General features: G+C 31.4%; 1 non-coding gene across 1 annotated transcript; it reads left to right on the forward strand.

Moving 5' to 3' along the window:
• Window positions 1-3,944: 3,944 nt before the first annotated feature.
• Window positions 3,945-6,341, forward strand: LOC108194765 (uncharacterized). The gene is made up of 3 exons (XR_010285649.1): window positions 3,945-4,070; window positions 4,180-4,245; window positions 6,263-6,341. It is a non-coding gene; the product is annotated as an uncharacterized LOC108194765 (transcript).
• Window positions 6,342-7,089: the final 748 nt, after the last annotated feature.

Genomic DNA, 7,089 nt, shown 5'->3' on the forward strand with positions numbered 1-7,089 from the left:
TTAAACACCAGCACTGGATCAATGCCATGAATTGTGTACTTGATGCTCTTGAAAGAAATGACACATGGGACATTGTGCCACTGCCACCTAATAAAAAGGCTATAGGTTGCAAGTGGCTTCACAAAACCAAATATCTGCCTGATGGCTCCATTGACAAATACAAATCCAGACTGGTCATCCTTGGTTGCAGACAAGTGCAGGGTATTGACTACGGGGAAACCTTTGCCCCAGTAGCCAAAATGACTACAGTTAGAGCTCTTTTGGCTGTGGCTGCAATCAACAACTGGCATGCCATACAAATGGACGTGACTAATGCTTTCTTGCACGGGGATTTGCAAGAAACAGTCTATATGAAGCTTCCAAAGGGGTATTCTGGTATTGGCAGCAGAATCTCATCAAATGTGGATCATAATCTCTCTCTCAATGCTACTCTAGTATGCAGACTGAAGAAATCTCTTTATGGGCTAAAGCAAGCCCCCAGAAATTGGTTCAGTAAATTATCTGTCCATCTCAAAAATTCTGGTTACAAGCAATCAAAGGCAGATTATAGTCTGTTCACTGCTGTTACATCAAGCACTATCACTCTGATCCTTATATATGTAGATGATCTCCTCATAGCTGGCAACTCCATGACCAATATCAATTCTCTCAAATCTGTTCTTTCCAAGTCATTTCATATGAAAGACCTTGGAAATTTACATTACTTCCTAGGCCTGGAGATTGATAGATCCACCTCAGGCTTCTTTGTGTCTCAAAGGAAGTATACTTTGGACCTGCTCAAAGACTACAATATGCTGCATGCTAAACCTCTGAAACTTCCCCTTGATATCCACTTGAAATTAACCCCAGACAAAGGTGTCCCTCTAGAATCACCTCAGGCTTACCAACGACTGTTGGGTCGCCTCATTTATCTCACCATTACACGACCAGATATCACTTTTGCTGTCCACACTCTTGCTCAATACATGCAACATCCTACCAATGTCCATATGCAAGCAGCAAAACGACTCCTTCCCTATCTTGTCACTAATCCTGATCAGGGCATTCTGCTTGCATCTAGCTCAGCAGCTCAAATCACTGCTTACTGTGACAGTGATTGGGCGAGTTGTCAATCCTCCCGACGATCAACTTCTGGTTTTTGTGTTCTACTTGGTGATTCTCCCATATCATGGAAGGCCAAGAAGCAAACAATTGTGGCTCGATCAACTGCAGAGGCCGAGTATAGGGCCATGGCACTCACAGCTTGCGAAATCACTTGGGTTTCTGCTCTTCTAAAGGACATGGGATTGTCAAATTTACCTCCTACTGTCCTTAAATCTGACAGTCAAGCAGCCATATCTATAGCCGCCAATCCTGTGATGCATGAACGCACCAAACACATAGAGGTGGACTGCCACTTCATCAGGGATCACATTCAATCCGGAACACTTGTCACCCAACATGTTCCTTCACATGCTCAATTGGCTGATATACTCACCAAGCCCCTCACTGTGAAGCAACATAATTACCTACTCAGCAAGCTTGGCACTTCCGCTCCATCTGCCGTGCAGCTTGAGGGGGAGTATTGAGGCACATGTCTACTATTAAGCTCATTGCCACCTTGCATTTGCTGCACTTGTCCAATGAGCCACCTTTCCGTTATTTCTTTTCAATAAATCGTACCTCTTACTGTCCTCACTCATCTCTTGGGACCACCTGCATCAGTAACAGCCTCTCCACCTCTTCTCAGTGGTCCTCTCCAACAGCTCTCTCAGTACTCTTGTCTCCATGATCAACAGGAGTAGTGTAGTATCTCTTTTATTAGTTGGTTAGAGTCTGGACAGGGTAGTACCTCTATATAATGCTAGTTGTCTATTTCGTTAACTTTAGAGCTTTGTATTCAAGACTTGAAAGAGCAATAAAATAGTATCTTGTTCCCTCATATAACTGTTATTGTCATGCTCTTTTAATCATCAGAAACATACATGTAGTTTTTTTTTTCTTAAAAGGACATGATCTCAAGGGCGCGATCTATCGACAGGCCGAGTCCATACTTCATAGGCATAGCTTATATAGGGGGAACACTCTTTATTTGTGGAAGTAGCTCCCTTATGTACTCACTTTTTATTTATAATTACTACTACTAAACTTGCTCATAATATTAGGCTTATAAAACAACTATCTTCCCTAATCATCACTCCCTAATCATCACTTGTGATATTAGGTTCTCCTTTAAAATAATGTATAATCCTTTGATGATAGAGAATGTCACATCCCTTCGTGGTAAGGGATAAGCCCTTCTGGTAAGGGCTAGACATTTAAAATAGGGACTCATGCCTTCAAGATAAGAGTTAATCCTTGAGTTGTTTTATTAATATATTTATATTTATATTTAATTATATTTTTATATAATTAATTTATCTAATTATAATATTTAAAATTCTATAAATAATGTGAATATACTTATAGTAAAATACTCTAAACCAAACAAGTGTTTTATTAATATATTAATATATGAGTTCATTTTCATAATCTTTTATTTATTAATAAATATCAGTATATATTTTTTACTTTTAATGTTATATTAAAATTTATATAACTTTACTTAATATTACACATCAAATTATTTTTATTTTTTACATGTTTGTATAAATTTATTAATTTTATATCACATAAATAATCAAAATTTCAGTTACATAATTACATGCATACAAAAATAAACACACCAGTAATAGAATTTCAAGATAACTGCCCATTATAACCTAGTTCCATGTAATTTCTAATTACGATATGACTTTAAGTCGTGTGAAACAAACGAGGTCTAAATATAAAGTCTCTAAAAACTACGTATATTATACTTTGAATCTTGAATCTTGGTTGAGTGGAAGTAAACTCAATCATTCTTCCTACAAACATAAGTAGGGATGAGCCCGGAAGACATGAAGCCACACCTTTTAAGACATGAATACTTCATCAGCCCTATTTTCTTTTATATTTTCTTTAAATTTGATGGAATATATAATTAAAATCTTTTAATAGTTCTTAAATGACGTTTTTAATTATCTAATTGACTATATACAATTAAAACTAACAGATTACCTTATATTCATGTTAGTATTATAGATTATAATACTTAATATCATATACGTATTTACTATATATCTAATCTCATAATATCATAATCTCCATACAAATCATTTTTTTTAAATAAAGTAATTAATTAGATATAATTATATAAGAAATTACTTAATATTGTATATAATGTATTATGTATTATACTATTTATATTTAATAAGTCTTTTAGTTAGTATAAATAAAATATTTTTTTATAAAAATTGAAAAGCAGATCCAATTCAGATATTCAGTTTTGTAAAAATTAGCGACCCAAATTCAAATCCGAATTTATATATCAAAAAATTTGGAGGGTATATCTGGTCCGTTTTTTCTAATTACATATCCGATTTTTTGAATTTTTTCAATTATATACCAGACCGAAATTTGGATGATCCAGTTTTCGAATTTTTATACTCACTCGTCCTAATTGGAATGATAGCGATCAGGCCTAGATTCCGAGGCATGTCTGGACTCTAGATATATACTCCCTCCGTCCCCTGAGTTATATACATTGGGGGACGGGGACGCGACACGGACTTTAATGCTCCCGTAAAGTATAATTTTATAATTTATTATTAAGATTTTTTTTTCTGTATAAAAGTTTGAATGTTATATTTTTATTCAGAAAAAAAAAAATTTAAAAATAAGTTATAGAACTATGTTTTATAAGAGCGTGTCGAGCAGTGAAAAAGAAACGTATAGAATTAAATGGGAGAGAGGAGTACATGCTTAGAAAAATTTGTAGTCAGTTTAGACATTTGAAACAGTTACATATTCCTAGTAGAACTCTAAACTCTACCTCAACAGCAATATATATACGCCCGTCCGATGCAAATTTCAGCAAAAGAAATAAGAAATTTAGTATATAACTCGCAGAAACAACAAAAGGATTTCTTTTCTGTACGTATTTATAAGTATGGAAGAAACAATCAGTCCTTATACTTTTAGCGGATTCTTAGAAAATCTTTATTCTACTGGTATGTTTTGAACGTGCCCTTCTGATTTTAAGATATCTGTTGTTGGTATGAGTATCATACGTTTCAATATATATATATCACCGTTTTGTTGTGTGTTTAAATTTTGCAGATCACGGCGAAATCATCATGACTCTTTCTGTGTCCAAGTGCAACTTCAAACCAGAGAAGCCGTTAGGTATAATTTCGAATTTTTCTTATTTTTTTGTTTTCCGGATTGTTTTACTCTAATTTTGCTTGCTATAATAAATCCATGATAGGATTATTAACATCATGACTCTTATTTAATAACATCCCCTCATATCATTTGATAACATATTTTATACAATATATTATTAATGAAGTATTTGTCTTGAATAGAATCTCTTATTCCTTTAACCTAATCTAATTGATATTGAGATTATTATATTACATTTATTAAAAAAAAATTAAATAACATATGTTTTATATATATATATATATATATATATATATATATATATATATATATATATATATAGTCCTACTCCAATAGAAACCAAATTAGCCCAAAAACTAAAAACCAGTTTCTGGACAGTTTTTTATCACTATTTTTAACTATAGAAATCACTAATTTGTACATAACATATCACTAATTTATATATAACATATCTCGCGAATATAAATATATATATACACATATATGCAACGTATATGACCATCATCTTCACCCAAACCGTAATAATTGACCTCATACCACCATTACCAAACGTTTCAATGACTTGCCACCATTGTCTATCATCACCAATAGTCACATACATTTTCCATCATAACTTACAAAACTAACGACTACTTACCATCATCATACAACTTCTCTTGCGGCTTCCTACCACCAAGAACCTTCCTACGGATGAAATTAATCATCTATAATCGATTATCAATAATTTAGATAAGTAGATTTTCTCAATTTTGATAATAAAAATCGTTGTTTACATACTGTATAAAAGCAGTGATTAGTGCAGTATAAATTAGTGATACCCGTAGTTATAAATAGTGGTAGGGAAACTGGTTTCTAGTTTTTATTTTAAAAGTGGTTTCTATTTGATCATGAGCCTATATATATATATATATATATATATATATATATATATATATATATATATATATATATATATATATATATATATATATATATATATATATATAGGGTAGCACTCCACAGCATACCCTCTTATATGGAGTTACGTAGCACACCATTATAAATATACACATAATATATATTCTATTATATTTTTTATGAAATATAATTGCAAATTTTGATTATTAAACCGAAAACGAAGTTATACAATTTTTTTATTCCAAAGATCATCTAAAATTATGCAATATCTCAACATGATTCTATAACAGAATAATAATCATCCAGAATTATTCTGTTGTAGAATCAGTTTCGAAAATATACTTTTTCCATCAAATTTTAAGTGTTAAATTACTTAAAATAGATATATTTTATAGTATTCTATATTAGAATCACGTTTTATATGTATTTTATAACAGAATTTATAATAAAATTGATGATTTATAATAGCGCTATGTAACTCCATATAAGGAGTCCCTCTCTGGAGTGTTGGCCTATATATATATATATACTATATGATGTATATATAAATAATATATATATATATATATATATAGATAGATATTCGTGTTTTTTTCGGATTTTAGGTTCAGATCGGGTTTCGAATTTTAGATCGGGTTTCGGATCTGTAAAGACCATACCCACATCCAAATAAAAAAACGGAGGTATAAAAATCAAATTCATATCAAAATCCAAAAAAGCGGATTCGATATTTCCAAAAATTCGGATTTTGGATCAGATATCCGTCGGATCGAGTTATTTTGCCATCTCTATCTCCGGTTGAGCCAAAGGTGCTGGGACATGCACATAGGTAGACGTTCATGGAATAATATATAGATGCTTCTGTTACTGATTTCTATTCAATAAACTTGCCTTTTACACAAACATTTGATTACTGCATCTTAATTCATCTGCAATATTTACTGTATATCTCTACGTATGTATTTCAGATGAGAGGCAAGCGTTCATAGAATAATATATAGATGCTTCTATCTGTGTTACCGATTTCTATTCAATAAGCTTGTCTTTTACACAAAAATTTGATTACTGCATCTTAATTCATCCGCAATATTTACTGCATATCTCTACGTATGTATTTCAGATGAGAGGCAAGCAATCATTAACCGGGTTAGAGAGAAGAATCCAGACAAAATTCCAGTAAGCAAAAAATTGTAATTTTCACGTAATTTGATATATATTTTATCTTCCTCTAATATAAATTTCTTTAAAATACAAATTGTAAACTAAAATTAGAACAAATCAAATTCACATGGAGATATATAGCATATGGTATGTAAATTCATCGTTGGGAGATGAAGAATTTTTTTTCTAGTTTTTAATTTGATTTTTCCCGTCATTAGTGAGCTTTTTTTGATATCTGATTTCACTGCATTTTTTTAATATATCGACGATCAATTTGCATATCATATGTGCTATATTTCAATGTGATTTAGAAAATTTTAATTTTGATTTGTCTTTTGTATTTTAAAAAATTTTGTATTGGAGTATTATATATATAGAGAGAGAAAGAGAGAGAGTGTGTGTTAAGTTCCATGTAGTCCACATATTTACTGTAGTACCGTAGACCACGTATGTTCTGCAATTATAGAATGACATAAAAACATTGCAAAATGTATGAAACTTGTTATTTCGTGAAATACATTCTATAAATATCACTATTTCATGAAAAATATTGAAAATCATTTATGTTCGACAAGTAGAACACATATGTTCTGTGATATGTAAATATGTTCTGCAAACTTAACATGTTTTGCAAAATAACGTGTTTTTCACTATTTAACTTGTAGAATGTTTAGGATTGTCAAAATTTTTAACAAAATAATGATGTTTATAGAACATTATTTGCAAAATAACACATTTTGCAATATTTTTATGCCATTCTATAGTTGCAGAACATACGTGGTCTAC

This window comes from Daucus carota, chromosome 7, assembly GCF_001625215.2.
Source record: "Daucus carota subsp. sativus chromosome 7, DH1 v3.0, whole genome shotgun sequence".
Taxonomy (NCBI): domain Eukaryota; kingdom Viridiplantae; phylum Streptophyta; class Magnoliopsida; order Apiales; family Apiaceae; genus Daucus; species Daucus carota.